The 22,492-nt window shown below is 44.7% G+C and overlaps 1 protein-coding gene across 2 annotated transcripts in view; it reads left to right on the top strand.

Annotated features, from left to right (window-relative positions):
- The first annotated feature begins 16,913 nt into the window (after positions 1–16,913).
- Positions 16,914–22,492, top strand: part of CNGA3 (cyclic nucleotide gated channel subunit alpha 3) — a 35,332-nt gene continuing 29,753 nt past the window's right edge. For both annotated transcript variants that reach the window (XM_081003821.1, XM_081003820.1), the window contains exon 1: positions 16,914–17,527. The gene's annotated coding sequence lies outside the window, so the exon portion shown is untranslated. The remainder of the gene's footprint in view (positions 17,528–22,492) is intronic.

Below are 22,492 nucleotides of genomic sequence, written 5' to 3'. Positions count from 1 at the left end.
ATGAGAGGCATATTGACTCTCCACTGCATCCTTAAGTGAACTACTCAAAGACACAGGTGAGAGGCTAATCCACATGCCATCACTCTGAAGCAAGTCCCATGGAGTTCACAGGGAGGAAGGGATGAGCCATTGAGATATTTCTCTCATTGTTGAAATGAATGGGAGAGTTGTGTTATTGTGCAACTGCTGCTATTCATGTCAATAGGCTTAATTTCTGGAGGACTGTGAATAGTTTTTTCTGTGTTGTGACATTTCCAAAGAAATGATTCATTTAATTAGGAGTCATTTCTCTTTCTGTCCACACAAACCATGTTTGCTATTACATTTTGTTTTAATCTTTTCATGATACTTTCTGTTTGTCCCAGCCGGTCTTATTTGGAAGCCACCTGATGCCTGATTCTATAGTCCTTCACAAAGGGCTTGAGGAGTTCAGCAATTATAGCTTTTCATTTCTTCCCAGAGCGAGAACTAAGTGCAAAGTGTGCCTCTCAATTAACTTTCCTTAATGTCATGCAGAGCTTCTCATGGTGTGCTCCTTCCGTGGCCAATTGCAGTTCTTTGTCCTGCATGTTACTGCTGTGGCAAATGTCTTTGAGGAAGTAATTGCATGCACTTGGGCAAAGCAATCCTAAACACCGGCTATGCCAAAGGGAAGACAGTTTGCTGAGTTATAAGAATAAATGTCACTCACTTGGTCAAGGGGGAGGGTAAAAGTTATGAACCCCTCATGCCCCTGAGGCTCTCCTACTTTTCCCACTATATGTGCCTTTACCTTGTTGTTTAGTCGTTTAGTTGTGTCCGACTCTTCGTGACCCCATGGACCAGAGCATGCCAGGCACTCCTGTCTTCCACTGCCTCCCGCAGTTTGGTCAAACTCATGCTGGTAGCTTCAAGAACACTGTCCAACCATCTCGTCCTCTGTCGTCCCCTTCTCCTTGTGCCCTCCATCTTTCCCAACATCAGGGTCTTTTCCAGGGAGTCTTCTTTTCTCATGAGGTGGCCAAAGTACTGGAGCCTCAGCTTCAGGATCTGTCCTTCCAGTGAGCACTCAGGGCTGATTTCCTTCAGAATGGATAGGTTTGATCTTCTTGCAGTCCATGGGACTCTCAAGAGTCTCCTCCAGCACCATAATTCAAAAGCATCAATTCTTCAGTGATCAGCCTTGTTTATGGTCCAGCTCTCACTTCCATACATCCCTACTGGGAAAACCAGTAGCCTTTACCTTATGATTATACATAAATGAGTTCTGTATATCTACGTATGTATCCCTAATAAATATATGATCTACGCCTCTCATAAAATGCATGTAAAATGTATCTTTCTGTATCTCTATGTCCTCAATGTTTCCTTAAGTCATGTATTTTTAAAGCAAGTTTGGCTACATGTTGCAATGCTGTTTCCCTTCAAATATTTACATAAACTCATCTGTCTCAGACAAAAGGGTTTATTAGGATAAATAAAGGCTCACGAGTCAAGTCACTGATATACATGCAAACGCAGCCCCCCCCCCAATCCTGTCAAATATATTCCTCGAGGAAATCCTGTCAGATGACTTCTTCACTTAGCCAGTTCCGTGGTGCCTGTAGATAAAGGAAAAACACTGTCATTAGCAGAACAATCAAAAACAGGAACCATCCCAAAACCCTTTATGTACACCTAAGCACAACAAGTGGGAGGCAGTGGAAGACAGGAGTGCCTGGCGTGCTCTGGTCCATGGGGTCACGAAGAGTCGGACACGACTAAACGACTAAACAACAACAACAAAAAGCACAACAATGACTTACGTTATCACAATCTTCTCCCTCCCTTTGGATACCCTGCTTATCTGCTGTAATCCCCTCCCCGCACCTGTATGACAATGTCTGTTCTATTGACCTGTATGGTAACCGAAATGTATAAATGTCCACAGATTCTTTTGTTCGGGGTTCTCTCTCGGTTGCCTGTCACACGAGTGGGAAGCCTGTTGCCAACAGTCCTGTATTCAATAAAGATCAGGCTTATAGCCGCTTTGCTTTTGTATATCCTGGTCTGGTCTCTGTTTATTTCCTGACCTGTTTGAGCCTTTCCGAAGGTCCAGCCTTCCCTAAGAAGCTGAACCCCTTGCAGGGACCCCATTTTTATTCTTATTTCAGCTTCTATATCAGCAGAACAGCTGCCGTATCCTATAGAAAGATGCACAGCCTGGGAGGCAGTGGACGCTGGTCCATTAGAGCAAATGCCCAAGCAGCCTTATCTGCCTGCCCTATTGCATACAAACGGCAAGGAGGTGGCTTTTCCTATCAATGGCTTTGGCTGCACCTATTGCTAGTCTCCCTACCTTCTCTCGTACAGTTCCCAATGGGCACCAGCCACTGCTGCTGGGAGAGGGCAAGGAACACAGAACCTCCAAAATACAGACCCAGTGTAAAAATGGCAGCCACACCTTTGCTTCCTTGGAACTCTGCCCACCAACTGGGATGGATTTCTGCTTGCTGTAAACTGCTTCAAAGCCTATTTTGGCATTAATAATAATGCTGATAATTAATAATAAAAGTTGTGCATCATCAGAATGTGGAATCAAGATGCATCTGAAGTAGCCAGTAGCAGGCACTCTTATCAGTGCAACATGTTCTCGTGTGGCATTAGCAGACACGGCTGTTGGGGCAGCAGCTGTCTCTTGGACGCGTAGGTAATGCCAACTTCTTGACAGCCCTGCAGTCATTAACGATCCCATGACACTCATGATGTGGTGGGATTAACCTCAGTGCCCTGGCCGAATGCCGGTTCAGGTATTAAGGTTCTGCCTCTCCTGCTGTTTCAATTAGATCCACCGTTCTATCCAATTTTCTCTACCAAATTGTTACACCGTTGTGATTCTTTTCCAATGCTTAGTAGCTCCATTCAGTCTATAGGAGACCACCTTTTGTGGTTTTGGGAGATGTTCCATCTCTGTTGCATCTTTTATAATTGCTCCAGTTGCACAAGGCTCTTCTGCAGCATTAATGTTTGCTGAGCATGGTTACATCACTGGCAGAGCGATGCTGCAGAAGAGCCTTCTGCAACTGGAGCAATTATAAAAGATGCAATGGAGATAGAAGCCATTTATTGGGGTCTCCTGTTAAGTTAAGAACTTTTCGGAGAGAAGACCTTTGGTCAGTGGCAGAGCATATGCCCAAGGTCTTCAGGATCAGGAAACAATTGATGTGAAAGTTCTCTGCCTGAGACCCTGGAGAGCCCAAAGTAGAGAATATTGGGCTAGAAAGAGAAAAATACTTAGACCAGGCATTTTCCTAGGATGCTGTTGGACCTTCCAGGTAGTATCCTCCAAGTGGTCTAGTATTTATGGAATTTCTACCCCCTGCAAACTTGCCCCAGTCTTGCTCCACCCCCCTTAATGAACAAGGCAGCCCTAAAGATCAACAAGGAAGCATTTGCTGGAATGTGAAAGCTAATCCAAGTGCAGGTGAGCAGCTCTGTGTTTTTGTTTGTGAGAGACAGGTTTGAGTCTTGAGTCAAGAGACTTAATTCTGCAGCCAAGGAGTCTGGTGAGGTGTGTGCACAATGGCAAATGCTAAAATAAATGCAAAAAAATAGGGAGCATATAGAAACTCAGCACAGTGCAGTTGCAAAATGTATTTTTTTTTCTTTTTGCCAGTGACTGCTGTTGCTACAACTAAAATTTCAGAGAATAACATTTGGAATTAAAAGATAGCAGAGACACCTCATAGCAGAGAATACCTCACCAAAATGAGGACGAACCATTCCCTGCTCCCCAAGAAATTAGAATTGCAGCAGCAGCAGCAGCAAAAAGATCCATCAAAAACTGACCAGTAGTGCTATACAGGGGAAGTAGCCAATGAAAGGTCACTCATCCTCATCCAGGGACTATTATGATGGGCTGATCCAGGGACTGCATACAGTGTGCAGCTTCATTCCTCCCTGCTCATTCAAAGACACTGTGTGTGGAACACACACACACACACAACACACACACACACACACACACACCACCTGCCAGGAGCATCGCTGCAGCTTACATGGAAGGGCCTGAGAATTACATGGAATTCTGGGTTGCAAATAAAGGTTCTCAAACCAATATGTGACTACATTATTGAGTAAGAAATATAGGAAAGGAACCATGAATCACTGGAGAGTGCTTTTTGTTATTAATAACAAAGTCAAATGTTTCTCTGCCCATAGAGCATTTCTCCCAGAATTTCATGGGTGGCGTACTTCCCTTGAAAGGTAATCGATACAACAGAATACCAGCATATTTATTCTGCGGCAAGGAGCATTTGTCATTATTCCTCCAGCCCCTACAAGTTATAACAATCTGTTTTATAATCACTTGGGGCTGTGCTGTGTAATTATATGCTTAAACTGAATCCAACTACATCAGCTCAGATGTATTGGATCTGATGATCTATTCAAGTAATATATTTATGTTAATCTGCTTAGCTGCATTCATCAGCCTACAAGCTACTTTCTTTTTATCTTTAACTATGCACCCATTTATCAAGTAGGTGCCCTGTCCTCCTACATTATGGAGGGAGGATTGTTCTAAGTTAGATAGTTAACTCAAGCCACTGCAATCAACATATTTTTATGCCTATTTCCTCTGCTGCCGCCTTGCATTTATATCAATGGCCCACACTTTATTATAAGCATGGTACAAAATTTACCTTCGGTGTAAGTCTATTCACGAAACATTAACAGCTTTGTAGAGCAACGGTGCATAGCCGTTTAGAGGTCCTTCCACAAACTGTATACGAAATGGTTTGCACCTTTTGCGGTTGCAGTTGTTCATTCAGTAGACAGGAGAAAGTTGGCAATAAATCACACGCAGTCAGTGAAGCTAACTCTTTATTCAAGGAAACGCAGCAAACTCTAGTGAGCACAGCAACATGTCCCGGTAGATCTTGCCGGCTGCAATTTGGTGCACGGTACACAGAGACATCCAGTCATGTGAGAAAGAGCTGGTGTCATGGACTGTCTGGATGCAGAGGAGTAGGTCAGAGGCACCAGCTGGGAAGCCCCCAAGGGAAGAAGGCTCAGAGTTAGGGGGTTGGTGGTGGGACAGTGATGAGTGGTCAAAGGGAGAAGAGGGAGCAGACTGGGAGGAGGAAGTGTTGGAAGCTGAAGCGGTAACAGGGCTTAGTGAGCAGGAAGGGGCTGTGGTGGAGAGCAGTCCAGAATCGGAGGCAGAAGTGGAGGCTGGAGAGAAGGGGCACCAAGAGGTAGAGAGGCTGAAGAAGCCAGGGAGTCTCCCCCTCCTGGGGTGCCCAGTTCCACTCCCCTGTGGTCTCCCAGAAGACAAAGAGGTATAAAGAGGGAAGAGCAAAGATAGACCAGATTGCTTGGGAAGGACCTGGAGTAGGAGGAGGAGGCTTAGGAAACTGTGGGAAAGTGGGGACCTTCAGTCTTCACAACTGCCTCGTTGGGGCAAGATCTACTGGGAGGAGTTGCTGGGCTCACTAGGTCTCCTTAGCTGTTTGTTTCTTTGACTTTGCTCAGGCCGTGTGAGTTATTACTGACCTGCCCCTGGCACCTTCCTCTAGCATAAGTTCACCTTTAAAATTGAACTGAATTTAATTTATCCACCATCCCTAGGTGGACAAGGATTAACCAAGACTGTGGGGGTTGTGGGTTGTGTTTATGTGTGCCATCAAGAAGCACCCTTACTTTGGATACTCATGGTATCCAGGGCATTCTTACTGTAATAGCAGCTTGATACAAAAGTTATTCAAAAAAATCCAGAGACAGAAGGAATCATTTATTCAGCTTGTGATCATTTGCCCTTTTCTCATCTCTAGCTATGACCAACTTCCTTGATCTACGCAGTCAAGAAAGTGCCTTATAGCTCCTTCTAATGGTAAATTGAATTTCTCACTTAATACAGTTAAAACTGTTACGGTCTATTTTGACTCGGACAGGGATGCCCTTCACGGCTTCAGAAGGAATCGAATCATTGAGTTTTATTGATTGTTACACGGATATTATCTTTCAAGGTTCTAGTAGTATTGACAAACAGAGGGCAGATTTACGTAGTCCCAAGTGTAACTTGGTAAATCCAATCAAATTTAATTTAGATGGTCCAAGTACACAGTTTGCTGTGCAATCCAATATATGTTTACTGAAAATCAAGTCCCATTCTGTTCTGTGGGGCTTACTCCCTAGTAAAGGCATTCAGGATTGATGGCTATGTGATAAAAATTCCAGTCAGCCAACCAGAAAATCTACCCAAGCCATGTTGAGAAGTTTTGTTTTGCCTTTCTACAACCAAGAGGTATATACATTTTATGTAATTAAAAAGCAAAACAATCAATTTAGGGGATAAGGAATTATCACCAATTATGGCTTTGATTTACCTAAGAAAACAGATACAAGATCATTTCTGTTTCATTAGTCTAATGGACTGGGCTGGGGAAAGGATTGGAAGAGGCATTTTCTAAAACTAACTGAGACTTAGAGAAACTGAGTCTTGGAGCTCTTGAGTTCAGAACCAGGAGTGCAATAAAGAAATGATAGCTAATTTTAAAACATTTCAAATATTCTCTGCATTAGTGGAGAAGATAGTATTGCAATCAGGAGAGTCCTTTTTTCTAGACACTTCAGTAGGAAAAGTGGCCTGCTTTTGCATTTTTTTAATAAAAGGAATACTGTTTAATTCAATTTTTCAGAAATTGTTTTAAAAACCTGGTAGTGGTGGTTTGTCAGATGCCAGAATGCCGCATCAATTTATAATATGGAGCAAATGTTAAATTGGCTATCAAACTATATAATATCATTTTTCAGACACTCATATGCTATGGTAATTTTATTCAGTCTTGAGCATTAATTAGAATGAGTTTGAATATAAAGGCATGAATCATCTATTGGAAACAGAAATAGCCCTTCCAGATTTGATTTTCAAGTGGTGACCATCACAGATTGGAGCGGGGTCAATGAATCAGGCACAGAGTGTCTGGCTAAGGTCTAGCTAAACATCGCTGAGCTTAAGGCTACTTTCCCCTTGATTTCTGCTTCCTCAGTATCACTGCAATTTCTTCATAATATACTGTTCAAAGTACTGGTGGATCTCATATATATTTCCTTCTGCAACCTATACTGAAAGTATGGAGCAGACAACTCTGAAGAATGCTTTGCACCTGGCAGTAGAAGGGAAAGATTTGACGTATTTATTTATTTAAACATGGGCACAATTCTACTCTATGTTCAGTTTCTGTTAATTGATTCTCATGGGAACTTGCAGATTCTGGCTTCACACAATTAACTCAAGGCAGTGTCAATTTACTCTTGGCAGAAAGCCAAGGTCTGCTTGACCTAGAAACTACTTACTCTGATTGGTTAACGACCAGCACTCAACTCTGTTATCTGGGAATGCTAGCACAGTTTGGTGTTAGGTGTGTTAGGAGAAGGAGTTAGAAGTGCTGTGTATGGTTATGAGAGAGAGAGAGAAAGAAAGGATTTATTTTGCTTTGATTTGTATGCAGAAACTCTGCTGGTTTTATTTTTCCTTTTAATAAATCCTGTAAATAGTTATTCTGAGTCTAGCTGACTAGTCATTACCGCCGCAACTAGCTTCCTCGCTGTGCAGGAAAACTCTGCTACGTTTGGGCTAAAGCCAATAGGGCTATGCCTGACACTTCAAAGTTCCATGAGGTTATGGGCATTGTGCTGCCAGCCTGAGTTGTGGTGGTGTCAGCATCAACGGTGTTGGTTCCAGTAGTTCCAGAAGTTGTTGTTCCTGTTGGTGCAGCAGATGGACACTGGCTGGTTCCTGACTGTGGTGAGCTGGTGACGCAGTGGACACAAGGACAACAGCTGCAGCGTGTGAGTGCTGGGTGCTGTGGTTCCTGTTTTCTCTCTCGGTGGTCGTGAGTAGCTGGTTCCGGGTTCCAGGGACATCGCTCTCAAGATGGCCTCACAACCAGTTCAGATGGTTTTTGAGCGTCTGAATGACTCCAATTACTTGCTGTGGTCGGAACGCATGCAGGCAGTGCTGCAGAGGGATCGTCTCTGGCAAGTGGTGAGTAAGTTTCCTGCGAAGCCTGATGATGAAGACCTCGATAAAGACCAAAGAGCAAGGGCCACAATTGTCTTGGGGCTGGAAGATTCCCAGTTGCCGTATGTGAGGGGAATCAAGACAGCTAGAGGTGTGTGGCAAGCACTTAAAGAACTCCATGTGCGTGAGACAACGGTTTCCAAGCTGTTCATTCGCAAGGCATTGTACAAGGCAATGTTACAGCCTGGGGTTACAATGCAGGAACACCTACACAGTTTACAGTTAAAGTTCGCTGCGCTACAGGAAAGAGACTGTGCGTTAGACCAGCAGGAGAAGGTGGCTATTATTTTGAGTTCTCTCCCGGAAAGCTGGGATAATTTAGTTTTGTCTCTAGAAGGCATACAGGAGCGTGATTTATCAGTCAGTTACGTTACTGGGCGTTTGATTGAAGAATGGCAGAAGAGGCAAGAAAGGTCGTTGGCTGCAGAGGCTTCTACAGGTGGACGGTTTGGAAGGAGTTCTCATGCCGTGCCAGAGGTGAAGCAAAAGCAGCGTACTGGTGAGGAGTCAGCGTTTGCTGTTAGGCGTTGTTTCCGATGTGGGTCTTCAGCGCATCTAAAACGACAATGTCCGGAGTTGGTCAAGTCTCAGTTGCCGGTGCAGGAGCAGAGACGAGATCAGCAGCAGCAGCAGCGTAAAAAGAAATTCTTCAAACAAAAACAGTCGGCTCAGCTGGTGACCGCCGAGGTCAAGATTGCTGATGAGAAACAAGCTGTCTGGGTGGTCGATTCTGGAGCGTCTCGGCACATCGTAAATTCAGATGAATTGTTTGTTTCCAAGAACTCAGCACAGCGCAGCCAGGTGGCTCTAGCAGACGGAAGTACTTCCGAAGTGATTTCGGGGGGTGCAGTTTTTGTTCCTTGTCTTCGTGAATGCCTGCAAAATGTACTTTGTGTGCCTTCATTAAGGAGCAATCTGATGTCTGTAGATTGTTTGCTAAAAGCTGGGTTTAAAGTGTATTTTGAAGGAGACAGTTGCATTATTAAGAAGGCTGGTGAGATTTTAGGCACTGCTAAGTCAGAGGGAGGCTTGTTTTGGCTTAAAGCAGGATCTCAAGTTGCAGCAGTAGTCAGTAAATCTCAGCCTGCAGTGAATAACAAAGCTATACATGACAACTGTGTGCACTTATTGCATAGGAAAATGGGGCATGCTTGCTGGAAAAGTGTACTAAAAATGTCTGAATTGGCTGATGGGGGTAATTTAAAGAGTTGTAACAAGTACCTTGATTGTAATGTTTGTAAAAAGGTTAAAACCCACAGAGTCTCTTACCCCAGAAGTGACAGAGTTAGTGAGTCACCGCTACAGCTGGTTCACATGGACGTAATTGGTCCATTTGCTGTAAGCAGGGGTGGAGCGCGTTTTTCACTAACAATTGTGGATGACGCCACACGTTACTCTTGGGTTTTTCCCATGAAAAATAAGGGTGACGTGTTCACTAAGTTTAAAGGCTGGGTGGCATCTGTGGAAAGATTTCTGTCCATTAAACTCAGAAGGATTCAGACGGACAGAGGTGGCGAATTTATGTCAAATGCCTTTAGAGATTGGTTACAAAAGCGTGGCATTGGGCATAGAAAAACAAACGTTTTTTCCCCAGAGGAGAATGGCGTTGCAGAGCGAAAAAACAGATCTTTACAAGATATGATGTTTGCCATGCTTGATGATGCTGATTTGCCCATGTCTTATTGGGGGGAGAGTATGCTCACCGCGTGTTATCTCCAAAATAGGCTCTTTCATCAAACAATAGGTACAACCCCGTACTTTAAATTGTTTCAGAAAAAACCTAAAATTGACCATTTGCATGTGTTTGGATCAAAAGCCTGGGTATTAATTCCGAAACAAATGAGAAAGAAGGGAGATCCTAAGACCAAACAGTTAGTGTTTGTGGGTTACCAGGAGCTGGGAAAAGGTTTCCGCTTTGCTGAAGGGACAAATGGCATTGTGATCTCCAGGAATGCCAGTTTTTGTGAACATAGTGGCTGGGAGAGACTACATGCCAATACTGAGGTTTGGTTTGAACCTTCCCAGGAGCTCCATGACTCTGAAGGTAGACACAGAGAATCAAAGTCTGAGGGGGAGGAAAGTTCAGATAAGAGCTCTCAAGAAAGTGGAGTTAGCCAGAGACCAGTTGCTAAGCAGCAAAAGAGAGGTCGTAGTTCTGAGGAGGAAAGTGGGTCAGAAGAAAAATTTTCTCCCAGAAGATCTAAAAGACAAAACAAAGGAGTGCCTCCGGTGCGTTTTTCTCCAGATACTGCAAATGTGTTTAGTGTAATTGCAGAGCCCAAGAGTTTTCAGGAGGTGTTAAAGTTACCAAAAGAGGAGGCAGAGCTCTGGAAACAGGCAATGGAGGAAGAGATGTCCTCTCTGAATGAGCACAAGGTTTTTACACCAGTAGCAGCGCCTGAGGGGGCAAAGATTGTAGGCTGCAGGTGGGTGTACAAACTTAAACCTCTGGTGACAGGAAAGTACAAATACAAAGCTCGTTTAGTGGCTCAAGGATATTCTCAGAGGCCTGGAAAAGATTATGACGAAACTTTTTCCCCTACTGCTAAGGGGGACAGTGTAAGGCTGATTCTAACACTTGGAGCAAAGAGAAAACTCCTGTTAAACCATTTTGATATCCAGACTGCATATTTACATGCATCAATATCAGAAGACCTGTATCTAGCCGAACCGCCTGGTTATGAGACAGGTTCCAATAGAGTGTTGAAATTAAACAAAGCTCTATATGGTCTCAAACAGGCTGCAAGATCTTGGAACAAATGTTTCCATGAGGCCTTAGTGTCATTTGGTTTTAAGCAGAGTACAGCTGACAATTGTGTTTATGTACGTGGTACAGGCAGTGATCAAGAGTTTTGTCTGATTTATGTAGATGATGTATTGTATGCCTGCAAAACAGATAAACAAACTAAAAGGTTTGCCAAGCAATTGTCCAGTAAGTTCAAAGTGAAGGACTTAGGCCCGGTTAGGACATATCTAGGGTTGGAAGTGTGCTGGGCCCAAGATGGCAGCTGCCTAATTAGTCAGCAGAACAAAGTTAAACAGCTACTGACTACATACAGGATGCAGGATTGCAAAGGGGCAGCGGTGCCTATGGATCCAGGTTTCATAAAAACACTTCATATAGATGAGAGTCCTGAATTTGAACATCCTGATGTATATCACTCTGTAATTGGAAGTTTATTATATCTAGCACAGTGGTCCAGACCTGATATTAGCTACGCAGTAGGCATATTAAGTAGATTGGTCTCAAAACCCACACTAAATGCCTGGAAAGGGGTAAAACAAGTTCTGAGATACCTCAAACAGACAATTGGCTATTTGTTACAATTAAATTCTTCCGAGGACGAAATGTTGAGTTGCTACTGTGATAGTGACTGGGGAAATTTGCCAGATAGAAAATCTGTCACAGGACTAGTCATAATGGTTGGTGGAGCTTTAATCAGCTGGCGGTCACGCAAGCAAGACGTTGTAAGTGTGTCATCAACGGAATCAGAGTACGCCGCATTGAGTGAATTGTGCAACGAGGTGATTTATTTCAAGCATTTGCTAGCAGATTTAAATGTAAATTGTGGAGAACCAGTACAAGTTTACATTGATAATCAAGCTTGTATAGCCTTAAGTAAAACAGAGGGTTTCAAATCACGTTCCAAACATATCTCTGTAAAATACCAAAATGTACGTTGCTGTGTACAAGACAATATAATCATATGTACTTATGTATCAAGTGAAGAAAATGTAGCAGATGTATTAACTAAACCATTGGCAAAGATAAAGAACAAGCAAATGTGCAAGGGTTTAGGTTTGCTGGAAAAATAATCTCCTACATAGGTGTTATTTGATGTTAATTGTCCAGCAGAATCTGTGAGGGGGTGTTCAGTTTCTGTTAATTGATTCTCATGGGAACTTGCAGATTCTGGCTTCACACAATTAACTCAAGGCAGTGTCAATTTACTCTTGGCAGAAAGCCAAGGTCTGCTTGACCTAGAAACTACTTACTCTGATTGGTTAACGACCAGCACTCAACTCTGTTATCTGGGAATGCTAGCACAGTTTGGTGTTAGGTGTGTTAGGAGAAGGAGTTAGAAGTGCTGTGTATGGTTATGAGAGAGAGAGAGAAAGAAAGGATTTATTTTGCTTTGATTTGTATGCAGAAACTCTGCTGGTTTTATTTTTCCTTTTAATAAATCCTGTAAATAGTTATTCTGAGTCTAGCTGACTAGTCATTACCGCCGCAACTAGCTTCCTCGCTGTGCAGGAAAACTCTGCTACGTTTGGGCTAAAGCCAATAGGGCTATGCCTGACACTTCAAAGTTCCATGACTCTATGATATGTGAGGTGGTTGTAGATGGTGTCTGGAAACCAAGCCTTATGAGGAGCGGTTGAAGGAGCAGGGTATGTTCAGCCTGGAAAAGAGAAGACTGAGAGGAGATATGATAGCCATCTTCAAATATCTCAAGGGCTGTCACATGGAAGAGGGGGGCGAGCTTGTTTCTCCTGCTGTGGAGGGTAGGACACGAACCAATGGCTTCAAGTTACAAGAAAGGAGATTCCAGCTAAACATCAAGAAGAACTTTCTGACAGTAAGAGCTGTTTGACGGTGGAATGGACTCCTTCGGGAGGTTGTGGACTCTCCTTCCTTGGAGGTTTTTAAGCAGAGGTTGGGTGGCCATCTGTCTTGGATGCTTTAGTTGAGATTCCTGCATTGCAGAGGGTTGGACTAGATTACACTCGGGGTCCCTTCCAATTCTACAATTCTATGATTTTCCGTGGGAGGTATTTTTGCACAAAGTACACAGCAGAAACACGCTGCAGGAAGCCACAACCATACATGATTCCCCAATGTGCATTTCCTAAGTAAGTGATTGATTGCAGGCTAAGAAAGAGCTAGGGGCTAAATACTGAACTGTATACATGTTGAATTGAAGCAACTCTAACCGAAGGTGAGGGCAATGACAGAATCAGTCTTTCTGTTATGCTGTTGAGGGTTCACGTCTTAGATACATCTAAGACAGGGATGGAGTATCTCTGATCAGCAGATTTTGGAGGACTACAACTCCCATATTCCCTGCGCATTGGCCATGCTGGCCGGAACTGATGGGACTTGGAACTCACCAACATCTAAGCAGGTGAGTGTTACCATAAATGTTAATGTTTGTCCAATGCGTCAACAGTGAAGCCAGAAGAATCTGTACTTGGATCTTCCAGAACATGTGAGAGGGATAGCTCAATTGGGAGAGCATGGGACTTTTAATATGAGGGTCAGGGGTTGAAGCCTCACATTGGACAAAAGGTTCCTGTATTGCTGGGGTTGGACTAGATGACCTTGGTGGTCCCTTCCAGTTCTACAGTTCTATGATTCAAACCCATCACTTTAGCTGCTAGATTGTGATGACTCTGCCAGCCAATTTGAATTGCAGGACTGGCTTTCTAGTGGTCCTGGGAACTATAATGCAGAACCTAAATATCCTCGATTCTTCGCACTTGTTTTTATTGGTCAGCAAAGGAAGTTAAGATGGCTGGATCTCATGGTATTTTCTTGGTTTTGTGTTGGAAGCTGACTCAAGGCTAAAGTGCTAAGTTGGGATATGGGTAGCTGTTTAGAAAAGCGAACTGAAAGCCGCACAAAACCGAGATGGATATGGCTTAATTCACAGAAGGACGGACACTTTTTGATGGCTTAAGCGTGGAGAACAGGAAAGATCTGGAAATACTTGTATTCCATCATGACTTTAAAAACAATGGTGTAAGAGGAAGAGATGGCTGGTAAATTCTGCATCCGATTGCTGAACTCCAGGAACATCCCTGGTTTGTCACGCACATTGCTACTGCAGATTGCATCCTCAATGGCAGCACAATATTATACCCTTTTAAAAGGTAAAGGGACCCTTGACCATTAGGTCCAGTCGTGGCCAACTCTAGGGTTGTGGCACTCATCTCGCTTTATTGGCTGAGGAAGCCGGCGTACAGCTTCCAGGTCATGTGGCCAGCATGACTAAGCCGCTTCTGGCGAACCAGAGCAGTGCACAGAAATGCCGTTTATCTTCCCACCGGAGTGGTACCTATTTATCTACTTGCACTTTGACATGCTTTAGAACTGCTAGGTTGGCAGGAGCAGGGACCGAGCAACAGGAGTTCACCCTGTTGCGGGGATTCGAACTGCCGACCTTCCGATCAGCAAGCCCTAGGCTCTGTGGTTTAACCCACAGCGCCACCCACACCCCATAATATACCCTTTGCAGGTATATCTTTACAGGTATGATACCCTTTTAAATACCTGTAAATATCCAGCAGCAGTTCTGTGCCCCAGCTGCAGGAGAATGAACACTAAAGGCATGACACAGATCATGCTGGGATTTAGAACAACAACTGCTGTCCTCCTGGCCAGAAATATCTTACCAGTACGGTGTCTTTACCTCTAATGCCTTTCTAGCTCCCCCTCCTTTTTATTCTGAAGAGGGAGGAACTGATGTCAGTAATGGGTTATTGCCTAGCCTGCAATCACTAGAGTTTGTGTACCTGTGGAGAGAAGTAAAGGTACCCTCAAATAGTAAGTAAACCCCCTGAAAGGTGAGGCTGCAATTCCAGCGTACAAAGAGGTTAAGGAGTTTGGGCTTATTATATGTTCTGGCAGCAGGCAATATGTTGTGTTTTTTGTTGTTGTTGTTGAATTGTGACTCACTCTCCACAGAGCAACAGCTGAGCTGGATCCAATGAAGCTGAGTGTTGGAAGATTCAGACCAGGAAAAAATAAAAAATAAAGTACTTATTCACACAGCACAAGGAAAACCAAGGAATTTGCTCGCACAAGATATAGTTACAGCCACCAACTTGGATGGTTTTAAAAGAGGATTAGACAAATTTGTGGAGGATAAGGCTACCAACTCTGGTGGCTATATTTTATCTCCACTTTCGGAGGCAGTGAGGTTTAAAGACTGTCTCAAGGCAAATTTTTAAAAAACGTAATATAAACACCAACAATTGGGAAACACTTGCCTGTGAGCGCTCCAATTGGAGAACAGCCTTTACCAAAGGTGTCATGGGCTTTGAAGACACTTGAACTCATGACGAAAGGGAGAAACGTGCTAAGAGGAAGGCACGCTTGGCAAATCCACACCATGATCAACTCTCACCCGGAAACCAATGTCCCCACTGTGGAAGGACGTGTGGATCCAGAACTGGCCTCCACAGTCACTTACGGACTCATTGTTAAAACTGTGTTTATGGAAGACAATCTTACCTGACTACAAGTGACTGCCAAAGAAGTATCTGAATGTCTGTTGCTGGGAAGTATAAGTGCTCTTGTGCTCAGGTTTTGCTGCTGGGCTTCCGGTAGGCATCTGGTTGAACTACTGTGAGAACCGGATGCTAAACTAGATGGACCTTTGCCTGCCCATAAATATAACAATGTTAGTGGCAATATTAAAACCATATTTGGTAGAGAATTTTCCTTCTTCTCTTCTTTCACTCTGAAAAAGAAGTCGCCTACTTCAGTTGCCACATGGTAGTTACAGGGTGATGCATGGGCCAGAGGAAAGTTCTTAAGTACCCCCACCATGATAATCCTTCTCCAATGAAAGACCAGCACAAGTATAGTAGAATCATAGAATCGTAGAATTGGAAGGGACCCCAAGGGTCATCCAGTCCAGCCCCCTGCAATGCAGGAATCTCAGCTAAAGCATCCATGACAGAGAATCTTTAGAGGCCCAGTAGGAGTCTTTATAGGTCTAACTTGGTACAAGAAGTAAAACAATTGTTCCTGGGAGCACTGAAAAGAATGGCATAAATAAAAAAATCTTAAACACATGTCCCTCCCTTTTTGAAACTCGCCTTTTTTTATTGTGTTCCAAGAAATGGTGGCTACAATGTCTCTCACTCCTAGAACCCCTTCAGGTAAGCTGAAACCATACAGGCACCAGGGTAAGGTCATTTCACACATCACTTTCCTCAGGTGAGCACTAAAGGTAAAGGTAAAAGGACCCCTGGCCCTTAAGTCCAGTCGTGGCCGACTCTGGGGTTGCGGTGCTCATCTTGCTTTACTGGCCGAGGGAGCCGGCGTACAGCTTCCGGGTCATGTGGCCAGCATGACTAAGCCACTTCTGGCGAACCAGAGCAGTGCACAGAAACGCCGTTTACCTTCCCGCCGGAGCGGTACCTATTTATCTACTTGCACTTTGATGCGCTTTCAGACTGCTAGGTGGGCAGGAGCTGGGACTGAGCAACGGGAGCTCACCCCGTCGCGGGGATTCGAACCGCCGACCTTCTGATCGGCAAGTCCTAGGCTCTGTGGTTTAACCCACAGCGCCACCCGGGTCCCTCAGGTGCGCACTAAGATGTTCTAAAGATCCCTTTCCTAACCTCGTGCCCTCTGGATATTTTGGAACACAACTCCCATCATTTTGGGCATTGGCCTTGCTGGCTGGGCTGGGTCTGGTGGGAATTGGAATGGGAAACAGCTGGAGGTCACCAGGTCGGGAGCAGCAGTTTTAAAGTGTACCCCTAAAAATGCATGAACACTGTGCAAGCAAAAAGCCCCGAACAAAACAAGTTTGCAAAGCTAGCATCATGATAGGGAACCAGGAGTCCTTGCAACTCCCTGTTGAGAGTATTTTCAGTGGCAAAACAAAGTTTTGCTTCTCCATATTCTTCAGAGCGGCCAGCAGTAAACTGGTGGTGGGAACAGACTAGGTAGATTTTTTTTTGCGGGGGCAAAAATTCAGAAGCTGGTTTAATGAAGCCATTGGTTGAAAACAGACGCTGTGAATTCCCCCCTTACCCAAATATCACCGAAAGCTTCCTCTCCGCCCTCCAAAAGCTTGCGGAGAGATGGAGTTTTGCTGTCTGAAGGAGGAAGGCGCCCTCGGACTCAATGAGCCCTGAAGGTCTGGGCGGGCTCGTTGGCCGGCGTGCTGCCCTATTGGGGCAGATTAAGGCGCAAAGGGAGAGAAGGAGGAAGGCGCGCTTGGTGGCAGGAAGGAGAGCGCAGACTGACGAGGCTGTTGCGCCCGCCGCCGCTGCCGCCGCCACACTAAAGCAAAACGCACGCGCAACGCGTCGGTTCCCTGCCTCCCGCTTGGAGCTGTCCAACGCTGCTGGTACTGAAACAGCGCGCGGACCCAACCCCTGCGCCCAGTGACCAGAGCTAAAGAGGGAAGCCGGTCAGAATCGCCACTGTTCCGGGAAACGGGCGCCAGCAAGGCTGTGGGTTTCCAGAGAAGCGAAGTGAAGCGTTCCTGTTTAAAAAAGACTCCCGTCGCAGAAAAGGACTCGGAGCTGCCTTCATAGGACCAGCGTGGGAAAGCGTCCCTCGGGATGGATCTGACCGGACGCGCTCCCTTAGGGAGAGCTTGAAGGCTGCCCTTGGATATTTTTAATATTATTATTATTAATCTCGTGGTTTCCCCACTTTGGTTTTTTTTTCTCCTCTTCCTTCCTCGTTTCGAAGAGGCCATGTCCCCGCAGTCTGCGCACACCAAGAAAGAGCAGGTAGGAAACTTGGTAACTTTTCTGCAAAGTAGCCGCGACAGTGCATGAGCATAAGGGAAACGGGACTTCCCTACTTGCTGGTGGAAGGCGTTAAATTGAGGGGCTCGGCTGTATTGCAAAAAGCGGTGTGTGTGTGTCGGAAATCCCAAGAGCGACAGGGTAGTAGACTGGGGGCATCAAAGACGCTCCTGTGCTTTTTTTGATTCAAAGAGAGGAACCCCTTGTAGTTCACAGCATAACTATTATTATACGAACAGAGAAGGATACAGAACGCCCCTGAATCTTTCTTTATTTTCAGTGCTAGAGCTCAGATTTGAGACATCTGGAAGAAAACGGTGCCGCTGAGCACGTGCAAAGGGCTGGCATAGCGTAGAAGGGCTTCTGTGACTCCGTGGTGCTTTTTAAAAATTTTAGAAAGTAAACATCTGGGGCAAGTCTCTCCAACTATACCGAGTCCTTCTCCAGGCAAGGAGAGCATCTAAGCCCATACCTTGAAGGTGGCCAGAAATGTGCGCGGAACAAGCCAATTGCCTGACATTTTGATCCCTGTAAAGACCTTAACAGGATAGCAAAAGCCTAGAGCTGCTTTTCCTTTTAGCCGGTCTTACTCTTAGTCTCTCTCTGTAATCTTAATGCGCCAGGCACTGGGCTTGTCATGCAGAGCCCCGCTCTTCCTCGGCCTCCTATGTTGCTCCGGGAAGCGGGTCGCTCCATCGCCACCCCTCCCTTCCCTCAGAGCTTAGCCTGGAATGGGGCTTGCTTCTAGCCTCCCATTTGCTTTGGAGAACATTCCAGGCTAAACAGATTCTCTTGGTAATTGTGCATGTGTCGCTGAAACGGATTTTTTTTCCTGAGGATGCCTCTCTCGTGTTACTTTTTGGTTGACACTGGTTCCCTTTTGCATAAAGATTCACTGTAAAGTTTTGCTGAGAACAGAATTCAGGCAGAGGCAGTTCTGATGGGAAGGTGGGAAGGTTGCAGTGGATGGAGTTGGAAGGGTTAACCCTTCCTTCTTTAGCTGGGACCCCAACTCCGCAACCAAAATCCTCCCAATGCACGACAGTTAGGCTTTTAAAATGCCCGATTGACTCTAATTGAAACTTAACCACAGAAAACCTCCACCCCCCCCCCCAATTATTTCCTGGGAAGAGGAAGACAAGATGAGAAGACTATCTGGGTCAAATGGGAAACTATTGAGGACTGCTGGTCAGATTGCCCTACCTGCATTAAGGCAGGTAAAATGAATGGCAGGATGGCAGGAGAATTTAGTCTTCTTAAGAAACAAGTGTCGCACAAAGAATATTGTGGAGTTTGCAAAACTGCTTGGAGTGTGTGTGTGTGTGTGTGTGTGTTTTCTTCTGCAGCTGTCCATGTTGACTTCCCCCAAAATGCATGTCTTCCTGCAATGTTTTCGCCCACTGCCCTTCTACCTTACAGATAGCTATTTTAGAAGTGCATGGGAAAAGTAAAATGATGGTTTTTCAGGAAAGGGGATTTCATTTCCCCCCTGGATGCAGAATGTAATGCAGAGATGGGGAACTTGTGGTCTTCCAGATGTTGCTGGACTTATGTCAGTCCCAGCCAGCATGGCTAATGCCCATGTCTGTGAGTTCTGTTTTGTTACATTCTGTCATTGTACAGCGGTACCTCAGGTTACATACGCTTCAGGTTACTTATGCTTCAGATTGCAGACTCCGCTAACCCAGAAATAGTACCTCTGTTCAGGATGAGAACAGAAATCGTGCTCCGGTTAAGAACAGTTTCAGGTTAAGAATGGACCTCTGGAATGAATTAAGTACTTAACCCGAGGTACCACTGTATAAGAAATTAAAGCCAAGGCAGTGCTATTCCAATGAAGGAGCAGAACATCGCAAAATAAGGGTTAATCCCATTCGCCATGGTTTCCACTGAGTTCTGTGGAACAAAAAAGCAACAGGAACATAAAGGAAGAGAAGCAAAGCATTGTCCCAGGCAGTCTTGCCAGCAATATACTAGTCCTTTCTACAGTTGTCCCACCTGTTGAAAGGCCAAACCTTTCAATATGTTATATATCTAAAGGTCCATTGTTTTTGAACTAGGAGTGAGGCTGTGGAAAGTGTCTGTGGCAGCCTTGAGAGGGCTTTATCCTCACCCATCTTTGCTGCCCACATTCTTAGGTAGATGACGGTGGCTTGGGTGAGGGTTGTGAGATGAGGAGACAAAGAAATGGCTCTGGACTCCATCCTAGGTATCACAATTGTCATATTGACCATGTTTGGTTGAGGAAAGACTCTTTTCACCTGTCTTTCTGACATGGAACTGGGGATGGCAAGATAGCGGCAATAGCAGTTCCACCAATTCACTTCGTTGCTGTTCACTGAAGATACTGCCCACATCAGCAGTTGTGGTACCCATCCTGTTTTTGGGGGAACAGAGTTGGTTGCTACCAGTGAAGCTCGGAGGTGGGAGCTGAAAGGCAGCCTGCTTTGAACTGAGTAGGAGGTGGGCAGATTTTCCTTCTTGCTTCCTCCCTCTCCCCATCCCCTTGGGCTTGACCTGGAGTGAAGGTGGGATGAAGGTGGGTTGTCATGACCAGCCTGACTCCACAGTAAGCAGAATGCCAGAGAAGACTGCGAATGAATGTCTCTGGCTGATGTGTCTTTGTCACCCTTTGGGAATTCTCGCATTACACACTTAAGGTTTAGGAAATACAACTAAAGATTTAGGGGGAGGGCATGCCTTTATTCCAAAAGCAGATGATGTGACTATAAATAGCCTTCCCTCTTCCTGACTAGACAGTGGGAGGCTACAAAAATGCACAAGAGTGCTTAGAACAGGCTTCCAAAAGTGCCCAATAATAGTTTTTGTGCGTGTAATAAAAAAGCTACTATTTTGCAATGGTATCTCTTTGACTAGAGACAGGATAGCTGCATAAAAGAAGTGAGAGGGCACACCAAAGTTGGAGAACTTGTGGTCTTCCAGATATTTTTAGACCCTCAGCTCCCATCAGCATAGCCAGGGGTCAGGAATGATGGGAGTTGTAGTCAAGCAACACCTGGGGGACCAAAGCAGGCCTTTCAAATTTCAGCAGTGGTCTGTGTGAGGCCAATATTGGGCACCTCCACCTCTCACCTTCCGTTCTGCTCAATTCACTATGTCATGGTTCTGATGCCCTGCAGTGCCCCTAGGCTCAGCGCCCAGTGTGGCAGAACCAGTCGTGCTGCCCTAAATCCTCCTCTAACCAAAGCTTCCCCACTCTGCTTCCTCACGCAATGGGCAACCATAGTCCCAGGTAATCTTCACTTCTTTCATATACTATTATCTGTCTCCAGCCGATGTTGCTAATTTGAGCCACTTTGTTAATATGTGAAAAAAGACAACCCTCTTCATTTTTGTCTGATGTTGAGATGCTTTATGGTGTCATTTCCTTAGTGTTACTGATGCTTGGAGATTCAGGGACAGTTCCTATGCTCTTTGTGCTCATTCTTTTTCAGCGTAGGCTCTCAGCCACAGTTTGGGAGTAGTTGGCAACAAATACAGGCTTGGATTCGAGTTTGCCATCACTTTGCTGATGGGAAATAGTGGTCTCTGCTGATGGAAAACGAGTCACGTCACTGGTTCACATTCCATGCTTTGCATCCAGGCAGAAAAAAATGGTTCTTCCATGCATGCGTGAAGCATAAGAACTTAGAAAGCTCACAGATCTATCCCAGCCTTTCCAATATCTAATTTCTGTAACCAGAGCTTCCCAGACTCATAACACTAGCCTAAAAGTCATAGGGTTGTAAATGACTAAATCTTCTCAGAGCAGAAATGTTGAAACCAGTGGACTTGAATTTGTTGTGACGAACATTAAGTCCACTGATTTTGGTGGATACCTGAGTATAAATTAGTGGATATAAGCCATGCCATCTGAACTCAATGCCCTTACTTCAGATTCTGATGGCTAGTTGAGGATATTCAGTGTGAAGAAAAGACAGTCCATGCGTGCTTGAAATCACTCTCTTCTTTATTATTGCTCCATAGGAATTAGCATACACCCTGAAATTAAAACTAGGTTAAATCAAAGTCACATACATATTGTATCATTCTCAACAGTGTTGGTAACTGTGGAACTGAATTTGTACTAGTGCCAGTGAGAAATGAATACCACTTAGCCCCTTGTGGTCTGCAATTTAAAGCAAAATATGTTCTACCTTTTTTCAGCCCATGATAGACAAAACTGCCAAGGGAGTTTTCACATTTAAGGCTGCAATCCTATATCTTCTGGGAGTAAACACCACTGAACTCCATGGAACTTACTTCTGAGTAGAAATGTATAGGAGCGTCCTCGCATCAGTATGGCAGTATTCTACTGATCCATAACACCTTGCCAACAGTGTGCCGGATAATATTTCACACTTGTGCAAATGGCACACTCCTCTTTCTGTAGTGTGGAAGAGGCCACACTCTTAAGGAGAAAAGCCCATACATTTTGCTTCTCTATAGTAAAACTAAAAGATGATCAGCAGGCTATCTTTAAGCTTTTGATAAGATTCCAAGGAACCCTAAGTTTCTCTGGGAAATGGCTGATGCAGAAGGTTAGCACAAACACATGCTAACTTGCTGACTTTTAAGTTCTGCTGCACTGAAAAAGCTTCTCATGATTTCCCTATTCCTCTTCACAAGCCAGTGGGAAAAATGCTTTTTTCTCTGTGTGATCCTGGGATTCTCGGTGTGATCCATGAGACATGGGAACTATGACAACCTTGTAGTAAACAGACTGCAAAAAGGGAGCTCATTATTTCTAGAAATTGCTCGCAGCCAGACACATCTGCTGTGACTGAAAACCCACAATCTACCATTTCTTATTGGTAGAAGTGTTTGCCCTGTCCTATCCTGTCCTAGTTTTATCAGAGAGATTGTGAGTCCAATCCACCTGAGGAAGATCAGCCTTTCCTATATATGAGGATCGCAACATTTAGACTGCAGCCTCATAGCACCTTC

This window comes from Podarcis pityusensis (assembly GCF_964106645.2).
Source record: "Podarcis pityusensis genome assembly, chromosome: 4".
NCBI classification, from domain to species: domain Eukaryota; kingdom Metazoa; phylum Chordata; class Lepidosauria; order Squamata; family Lacertidae; genus Podarcis; species Podarcis pityusensis.
Note: the sequence above shows the minus strand (reverse complement) of the source record. Positions and strands in the feature narration are given on the sequence as shown.